The sequence below is a fragment of the Acomys russatus genome, chromosome 23, assembly GCF_903995435.1.
Source record: "Acomys russatus chromosome 23, mAcoRus1.1, whole genome shotgun sequence".
In the NCBI taxonomy this organism is placed as follows: domain Eukaryota; kingdom Metazoa; phylum Chordata; class Mammalia; order Rodentia; family Muridae; genus Acomys; species Acomys russatus.
The window spans coordinates 13,176,634-13,187,503 of record NC_067159.1 but is presented as its reverse complement, the minus strand read 5'-3'; positions in this window follow the sequence as shown (position 1 = coordinate 13,187,503).

Genomic DNA, 10,870 nt, shown 5'->3' with positions numbered 1-10,870 from the left:
AAGACAATGTCCCTAACAAGGAGAAACACAAAGCCTAAATGCCAAGCTGTAGTGCATACACACACACACACACATACACACACACACATACACACACACACGCACGCACGCACACATGCACGCACGCACGCACACACACACACGCACACATCATACACACAAAATTCTCTTGGAAAATTGTTAAGATATTTGTTTAAATACCAGAATTAATATGTCATGTGTAGTAGGCAATAAAAGTATCTTTTATTTGCCTGAGTCAATTGTCTCCAAGACATAGTGTCTTCATCTGCTAACCTAGGTCTAGTCCTGGAAACAGCTAGCCTCCATACAATCTAACCTAGGCCTAGAATGTTTTCAGCCTCTGAGACTTACAGCTGAATAAGCTCACTCTTTCTAGCTCTTTCTGAGCCCTGGTTGGCTGGTTCAACTCAGTTGTTCTGGTTCAAACTCCTCACCAAACTAACTGATTCAATCTGGGTTCTCTCGGTTTCTCACTGAATTGTTCTGCTTGGCCTCAAATTAACTCTAGCAATCAGTTCTAATCTTCAGTGTCCTTCTCATTCTCTAGCTCATTCTGTCCTGACTGTATGTGAGAGTGCTGTATACAGGAATGCCACAGGTCATAGGGGGAGTATTCCAGCCAGATGTGGTGGCACATGCCTGGAATCCCATGACTCAGGAAGATGGAGCAGGAGAATTGTGAGTTGAAGGCCATATGGGCTTATCATATGACCTATACGGGCCATATGGGCTTATCATATGACCTATACGGGCCATATGGGCTTATCATATGACCTATACGGGCCATATGGGCTTATCATATATCCTATACGGTAGACTCTACCTGGACAAATAAGGTTTCGGTGAACTGCCAATATAAAACAAAAGATAAAGAACCAAGGTACTAAACTACAAGACCAACTTATGGACACAACAAAGAAATAGAAACTGTTTCAAACAAACAAATGTACAAGACGTGCACAAGACCAGTTAAAATGCCAGCTGCTGAGGCCCACAGCTAGTAGAACACCTATTATGACTTGATAGCTGGTAGAGGGTGAAGTTATTTCTTTATGGGTGTAGCCACTGCTGGATTGTCCAATCCCCAGTGGATGGCTGTCTTCGTTAGGGCCTCTATAGAGACATTATGACCACAGCATTCTTTTGTAAATGAAAATACTTAATTATGGTTAGCTTACAGTTCAGAGGCTTAGTCCATTGTCATCATGTCAGAAAGCATCATGGCGTGTAGGCAGATAAACATGGTTCAGAAGGAGCTGAGAGTCCTACACATGGATTGACAGGCAGTAGGAAAGGATATATGCCACTAGAACTGGCTTAAGCTTTGGTGACCTCAAATCCAGCCAATAGTAACACACTTCCTTCAAGTGGCCTACTCCAATAAGGCCACATCTCCTAACAGTGGCACTCTCTGTGAGCCAATGGGGGCCATTTTCTTTCAAACTACCACAGTCGTCCAGTACCTCTGTGCATGCGGACAGCACTAATTGGGATCAGTGGAGTATTTACAAAAAAATCATATGATGTTTAGAAGGAGATGTACTGTGAGTGCCCACGACCCAGGGCAGATTGGAATGGAAAAGTAGAGGTGGATATATTCAAGATACATATGAAATTTTCAAAGAATTATTTAAAACTGCCATTCAAAATAAAAAAAAAATGGATTGGAAGAATAGCAACCAAATTTTGAATGAACATTGTAATGGATAATTCATTTAATGACAATTTATTTCAAAGGTGTTTTTTTATGGCTTGATGTTAAAAGACATATTCCACCTTTATTCATTTCTTTTCAAATGTATTATTTTAGTAAATTTGTCACATATTGTGTGCAAAGTTGGGAGGGAGTTCATTGAATTATCCAGTCCTCATAGATATAGAATGTTACTACAATAAACAATATTTAGCTATACCATTATATATTTATAAAGTAAACATTTTATAAAAATGTGTGTGTGTGTGTGTGTGTGTGTGTCTTTGAGATATTCCCCTCTTAGTGTTAAGTCAGAAGATAGAAATATGGATCTGTAAGGCAGGAACTATGGAGGACTTGCTTACCCTGTCTTAGCAGAGTTTGGCCATTGACTCTACCTGCATCCAAGCTTGCCCTTTTTTTTTTAGGAAGAATTCTGTCTGTGGTAGGAAAGAGGACATTTTGTCCAGTGGCTTGTTTTGCCACATTTGAGGCCATTTCCATAAGGAAGTTCTTTGATGCTTATCATCTTCTTTGAGGTAGGCTGGGTGTTGCCAGGAGCTAACTTATTTCATTGTAAATGTATCTTTGAAATGATGAAAATGTCTTTAAATACCACAAGTATGTCAGCCAGATATATTGGGCCAGAAGGCTGAAGCTTATGCTTCAACATTATAGAGAAATTTGGATGACTGTTCAGGCAGCAAACTGTCTCTGTCATCTTATGTGAGAAGCTGCAAACCTACACTCCCTGTGTACTCAGATAATTAATTTTATTAATTCTCAAATCTCTGATTGGTTGAAGACTAAATAGTTTAGTTCGACAATTAAGCTAAGCTGTTTAGGACTTATGATGTTTTTAGGTATATATATATAGAGATAGATAGATAGATAGATAGATAGATAGATAGATAATGAGGAGATATGATAGATACTGATTTACATTCAGAATTTTAGACTCACCAAGATAGGAAAGATGCTTTCTTCAAGGCTGCCAAATAGAAATAGCCAAAACACTATGAATGAAATATATATAGTATATATGTGTAATAATATGAATGTATATGCAAAAATATTCAATAAAACTTGTTTTAAAAAGTATAATGATAAAACATTTTGAAAAAGAAATATGAGTGCCAGTGACTGCAATAACAAGGATGCTGGGCAGAACATCAAAAGTCCCTAGCAGACTGCCATGATGATGAATGTTATCCAATAGGAAGATAATTTACAGTAGGAGAGATCTGTAACGAGTCTGGAACTCCTGTGATATTTAGAATCTGAGTGTAGATAATGTGTAGGTACAGAAGACAGAACAGAAGTGTAAGAGTGAAATGAAAAGAAATGTGTGGTGGTAAGGAAAGGCACAGTAGTGATCAGTGCTACTGGATATTGCTTGGTGGGTAGGAAGCACAGACTCTACAAACATACTAAGGGACTAGTTACAAAGATAAATGATTATGACTCTGACAGAAGTTCAGGAAAAAAAAAGGGACAAATAACCACAAGTTATTGACTGATTAAAACTATGTAAGAGGGGGTTAACTTAAATGTTAATAGCCACAGCTCCATTTGAAACACTCAGCAATCAGTGACTTTAATAAAATTAATAGTTTGAAAACACAACAATTATGTCATTAACATTGTAAGCGGTGTGTGTGTGTGTGTGTGTGTGTGTGTGTGTGTGTGTGTGTACCAACTTTCACTGTTTTAAGGGAACAATGATAATTAAGCGTTAACCGTCTTCCAAATGACTTGAAGAAGATGGCAGAAATTTAAAATGGAAAAAAATATGACAAATAGATAAAGGAGAAAAACTAGAGTACAAAGAAAGTTATGGAAAGATGGGTAAGGTTGTCCACCTTACAAATTAAAACCAGTGTTGTGAAAGTTTTGTTCTACAGGAATTCTACAGCACAGGGCTAAACCAAATATTTACGCAGCTGAAGCCTATGCTTGAGAAAAGAGAGCTACGCCTAAATCTGAAGTCTGGAAACAGAGACACAGAAAATCGTCAAGACAGGGTGAGTGTGCAAAAACAGTTAGAAAGACAGTATGCAACATCTTTTCAGTTGTGCTGTCTGCATTCACCAGTATCCCAGGACTGTTTATTAAAACTGAACAATTCACTTTCCTTTCTACATATGTGAGGAATAGAGATGACATTCTCCTGCTGTTTTCTACACTCTCCGTTGTGGCTTTAAAGAAAATCATGATGAAAAAGAAAAGGTCAAACAATGATGGAAACAAATAGAAAGTAAAATATCACTCTAAATCTCTCAGGCTAAAAATAAGCATCATTAATTTTAGAAAATTTAATTTAAGTAATTTCTTCTGACTGATCATGGACAAAGACTGTAAAGATAAAAAGGCCACTGCTGGAGAACTTGTCTGAACAGCCTACTGAACACTGAACACTTTCTTGGTGGTTAGATCAACACAGATTACAAATGCTTCAGATGAAGATTGCGAAGGAAAGCAAGCACACCATGTAAATCATTTTAACCTAAGTATTAAGTTAATTTGTATTTAGAATTGAGAATAAAAAAGGAAAAATAAAGATAATATTAATTTCATAAGAGTTTTAGTACACAATAGTTCCTGAAATAGTTCAATTTTTTTTCATTAAGATAAAATAATTAAAAAGATGTATTCTTTCATCAACTGCATGTTATCTGTATATTATATGTATATATATATATATATATACATATATGTGGGTGCACACATGTTTATAAATAGCATAAAAGTACAATGGACATATTGCAAAAGAAGACAAATGGAAAGGCAAGAGAGATATGACAATGAGGAACAAATATAAGCAGAGGATTTGGCGTACATATATGGAAATACCATGATAAAATATTTTTATAAATACGTGCCAGTAATATATACATGTTTATTGCTTCTTACATTATCTAAATCCTTCTATGTATGGGGGTTCTGCCGTTTATTTTTTTTTTGTACAATACACCATGGACCCTGTAGAGCCCATCTTCCTAAGTTGACCATAACATTATTTCTACTGTCTGCTGGCCTGGCTGTCTCTTTCAAAGTTTATAGTGAGAAGTCTAATTATTAATTTATATCATTCCAATTTTTATGTGATTCTTTGATATTGAGATTAGTAATTTTACCCAGTTATCAATGATATTTTTGTATCATTATTTCTAAGGATACAAGATATATTTTTGAGCTATAAATACAGTCTTCCTTATGATAGAGATATTTGAACACTTTTTCTTTCCATTTTTGCCTCATTTTTCTCTTCAAGGACATTTAATATGTGTGAGTTAAATTACTTTCATATCCACAAGCATCTTATTTTTGCATCTTTGATATTTCCACTACCTTATTTTTGCATCTTTGATATTTCCACCTAATTTTGTACATTTTCTCCGGTGGACTCACTATATTTGGAACTATGCTTTTAGTCACTTTAATTATATTTTAAATTGCTTTTTATGGCTTCATTTCCAATATGTTTTATTTGTCCTTTTCATCTTGTCTGAGCACTACCAGCCTACTCTTACTTTTCACTTATGATATGTGGAAATATATTATTTAAGCTACTACATTTCATTTCTGACTTCTTTGAAAACATAAAAATATTATTGATATAAATTCTTTCTGTTTTTAAAGGACTAAGCTTTCATATGTCATTGGTTTCTTAGCTCTCCTGTAGGAATTAGGATTAATTTCTCTATTTTCCCATAGTTTATTTGCTGTCCTGTAGCTTTTATTGAAATATAAATGGAGCTAGATGCATCCTGAAAAGAAAAGTGGAAGGAGGAGAAAGAGCTGAAAAAAGAGAATTTCAGAGACTGGGATAATCTTTCCTCTCAACGCTCTCACACCAAATTAATTGCTCCCACTTCCCAGAACTGATGCCTGTCCTTGGTGTGAAGGTAATCATCCTGACTCACTGGGAATTGCTGAAGCATAATTCTCCCTGTAACACTGCCTCCAGGCAGGAGGTGGAGCTGTTATCAATAACACCACGGAGGAGCCATTTGGTTTTCACATTGGTGCCACCCCTCTTATCTGTCCATGCTATTAGCAATCCACAAAGAGAGTCTGTTCTTTTCTGAAGCCACTCTAATCCCTGGAACCTGTCACATTTAATAGAAGAATCATTGTATATGACTTTTCAGACTTTAACATTTACTTTCAGAAAATCTATACCCATTAATGTTCAGGGAGGCATGAATCATCTCTCAGCATCCTGCCCTGCTTGGGCCCCAGTTTTGTTCTTTTTTTTTTTTTTTTTTGGTTTTTTTTCATTTGGGTGATGTGAAAATAGTTCACAGTTTGGCATTATACTTATTTCTTTGTTTCCTTTTACCTGGAAGTTATGATGCCTTCAACTCAAAGTTTCTTACCACTGTTTTTCTTAAATTTGAAAAGAGGGATAGACACAACTCATTTTAAAAGTGATTCAACAGTGCAACGCTTTGATAATGATGCAAGAATGTTATTCTGTTGTTTCTTAAAACAACTTCAGAGTTTAAACACACACACATACACCACACATGAACACACACACACACACACACACACACACACACACACACACACACACACACACACACACACTCACTCACAATTCCAAAACCGAAAAGTCAATTTTGAAACTAAGCCCAATTGGGTACATGTGTAAAACTAATGAGAAAGGTTAGCCTAGATGCAGAGAGAGTTATCTTGGCATCAATAAAATGTAGAAGAATTTCATATGGATTATTTCTAAAATGATACTTGTGCACAATGAAGCCACAAACTCATCTATTTGATTTTTAAGCACCTGTCCTAACACTATCTACTTCTTGTTACAATAAGAAAAAAAAAAGTTCCTACCTGAAAGATTTTATCCCTTACAGCCCATTTTCTTACTCAGCCTGACCCAGCAGTGAAGTCAAAATGACAAATTTGTGACATCATAATAATTTTTTTCCTCCAAGAACAAACTGTGAAGCCATTAACACAGGATGGTAACTTCACCGCAGGATCAAACAGAGCAGCTGGCTAGAGAGAAAAGAGGGAGCATTCTTATTCAAACACACATAGATCTTCAATAATAACCAGGGAAATTCAGAAAATTACTGTCAGAGTAAATTGCATTTTGTATAAATGCCAGCCCCTTTCAAGTCGGCCCCAGCATGATCATCCCTCTTGTATAGTGTTGTTGCCCTTTTCTCCTAAGGGACCTTTGGCAGAGTCTACTTTTATGTTTCATGTATCATTAAAATGACTTAAATGAGTAGGGATAAGGCATGCTTGGCATTTATTTTTAATTATTTACATAAGTAAAGACGTGTTCTTATTTGTGTTTACTGGTGCTCAGAAAATATATTTTATCAAGAGAGTTTTATGCTCATGTTTGTATCAAACCCTGAAAAGGTGAGATCTGTGCATTGATTAGCTCAGCAGGGGGAAATGTATGTCTTGGTCTATGTGATGTGTTTTGCAAAGAAGTTGGTTTTCTAGTAACTATTGTTTTCATCTCTAGTCTGTGTATGCTGTCTACAAGAGGTACCATGGGTAATGCGCAGTCTCTGCTTTTGAATGAGGTTAGTATACATGAAAAACTCCATAAGCTAGAAACATGGAGAATGCCAAATAATAATAATTACTGCACATGCTAAGTTCAGAAGAGCATCCCATGCCTGTGAAGTTTAGTCCAATATAAAATTCCAACTGCTGTTCTTACAGATGTGATGTCTCGGCTATAAAATAGGTGAAATTGGTACTGCACTCACAGGACGGATGCAAACTGTAAATGAGTAGTGGGTAGAAAGCACTTTCTGTCCAAAATGCCTTCAATAGAAACAAAAGCAAAAGTGAACTGCATTTTCTGATACTATTAATGAAATTAGGCTTTAGAATTTTAAGTAAAATAATTTAGAAGGCAAAAATCTAGGACAAGGTAATTATTCTGAGAATTCCCAAAAGAGATGATTGAATGAATCTATGCAATAGATTTGGAGAATATGATTAAATTATTTTATTGGAAAGTAGGTGTCAAAGAAAGGAGAAAAAAAAAACTTAAAGAAATAGACCATGATGATACTAGAAAACGTGTAAATCAAGCTACTTTTAGAAGTTCAATTATATTTCTTAAGTATTAAACAATGTGTGTTGAAAACCTATTCTTATCAGAGTCATCTAATAAATATACATATAATAATGAATGAGGTAGAAAATTTTCTATCCCTCTAGAACTTATACTGAGCCAAGAAAAGATAAGGATGTAACTGGGGAAGAATATAATATGGTACAATTTGTACCTCGGAATGACTAATTACATAGTCATGAGAAGAAACAAAGACACATGGAGACTAGATGATTCTTCTGTTATGCTACTGAAATGACCCAGGGATGATGGGGGACAATGGAGCATTAGACTGGAGGTATTGGCATTAGTGTTAATTTGAGAAAGAAACAACTCATGGTAATTAGAAACTGATTGCAAAAATGCTAACGTTCATTCTATTCTGAAATTAGTAGACTATTCAATAAAAATTAGCAGACTAATTCTCTGGATAGTTTGTGCACTTTTTCTTTCCTTCCGTTCTTCCTTCTTTTCCTTCCTATTTTATTAGCAATGATGGCTGAAGATGTGAAGAGTTAAGACATCTAAAGACATCAATAGAAAGAAAAGTATAGAAAACAACCACATCTTAGGATTTCCTAGAGAAAGATGAAAATGAAACAGGAAATAAATCAGAAAAGCAAAAATACATACTGCAAAATACTATATTCACAAGTCAGTTGGGAAGAGTTTTCTGGTGGAAAAGGTGGTCACATGTTGTAAATGAACCAAAACTGTTCAGCTTGACAAAGCAAGAAGTTAGATGGAGCCATTTGAAGAAGACTGCTACATTGAAGAACATGGAAACCCAACCTAGACCGCACTCTCTAGTACCTTTGTTCTCGATAGAGAAAATTTCTAGAGCTTTGATAGTCAAGCAGATAATTAGCTGTTCCCTTTGCTAGTTTTAAATATAATTTCAACCAACTGTTTCACAAGCACCTGCCTTTGGGTGCTGGCAAAATGATTGGATGATAAATGACTCTAATCAGAGTCAACACGTTCATGCAGGATAGAAGGGGTGCTTCTTAAGGCTATCAAAAATGTATTGTTTTAATTTACACATGTAAGGGAAAATGTTAAATGAAAGCTTCAACCAGCTCTGTGCTGACATTGCTTGATCTGTACAGGAGTCTAACAGATTTCCTCACTCATGGTGTACAGATTTATAGAAGAGCACTTCTATTAGCAGACTTCTTTGCTTCTTAAAGATGACAGAATCCTGCAGCTGTCAATTGGAATAGGAGTCATTTTCTTTCATTACAATCCATTCTACAATGTATTCCTTTGTAAAAATCGCAGGGCTAACTACCTAAATTATATAAAAATAAACAAAATACAAAAAAGATACATATCTGCAGTCAGCTGCCATGGACAGGCTGCTCTCTCTCTCTCTCTGTGTGTGTGTGTGTGTGTGTGTGTGTGTTTGTGTGTGTGTGTGTGTGTGTCTCCCTCTCTGTCTGTCTTCTATCTCTGTCTCTTTCTTTGTGTCTTTCCTTCTTTCTATCTCTCTATCTCTCATGCACACACATTTTAATTAATTAATGTACACAGTTCTGTGATGTTTGTGTCTACCAAGGTAAGATAAAAAATTCTTTTGCCTTTATTATCCATTCAAATTGTATCATCCCAAAGCACATTTGGGAATTTTTGCAAGATCTACAATATTCTGGGATGGAGAGATAGCTTAGTGGTTAAGAGCACTGACTGCTCATCCAGAGGACCTTTTCCAGAGGTTCAATTCCCAGAACCCACATGGAATTCACAACTGTCTTAAACTCCAGTTCCAGGGGATCTGACAACCTCTCACACACATACATATGAGCAAAACATCAATGAACATAAAATAAAAATAAATAAAATTTAAAAATAAACATAAAATTATTTTTTAAAAAGATCTGCAATATTCACTGGGTGCTATTTCTAGCACAACTTCTGAAAAAACCCCTTCAGACTTAATGATTGAGGAGTAAAGAACTTGAAAGATGATTTGTCCACCAAGTTACCGAAGCATTAAAGTCCTAGACATTTTTCAAGCAATAAACATTTGTGCATATATTGGCTCCATAGATAGTCACAGGATTAAATTTGTTGTTTTCTTTGAGTTTGATATATTAGCAATGAGAAATTCTTGATTGCTTGCCACTCCCTGTACACTATGATCTTTCTTCATTTCCTATAATGGAATGACCTATTCAATATTTAGCAAATTCCACATCTCTTTTATGACTTGGTCACAGAAGCATATTAACAGCCATGTTCCAAAAGAAAACTGTTGCCCACAGTTGTTGGTGATATTTTATGAATAGGAGTTATCATGAGTATTCATATAGCTATGAATTTTGTAAAAGAAATACAGAAAGAGCACATGGTATCTTGTTTATAGTTCAAAGCATATCATTTAAAAAAAAACTATACCCCAGAAAATTGTATAAAATAAATAGTTTATCTCTACAAAATAAGTCAGTCTCAATCTTGTTCTCATTCACTTTCTGTGACAATTGTGGAAGTTCACTTGCCACAATACTGGGAAATTGGAAAGCAAGCCAACAATTCTTAGAAGATTATTGACTTAAGTGTAAAGTATACTAAGATGTCAAAATGTGGAATGTAGTATAGTTATCCTGTATTGTGTGGCTACTATCAGCTTATAAGTGAGTATATACCACGTGTGACTTTCTGGGTGTGAAAGTCATTCTGGATGATCTTTTCCAGATCCATCCTTTTTCCTCCAAATTTCATGATAACCATGGGACAACCCACAACCTAAAGAAAGTAAGTAACAAGGAGGACCCTACGGAGGATGCTTACTTTTCATTCAGAAAGGCAAATAGAATAGACACTAGAAGCTCTTGAAGAGAGGGAACAGGACAGGAGCCTACCACAGATGTCCTCTAAAAGATTCTACCCAGCAGGGAACTGAAACAGATGCTGAGACTCACAGCCAAGCTTTGGGCATAACACAGGGAGTCTTATGGAAGAGTGGGTGCATAGAAGGACCCAGAGGGGATAGGAGCTACACAAGAAGACCAACAAAGCCAACAAATCTAGGCCCCAGGGAGGCCAGC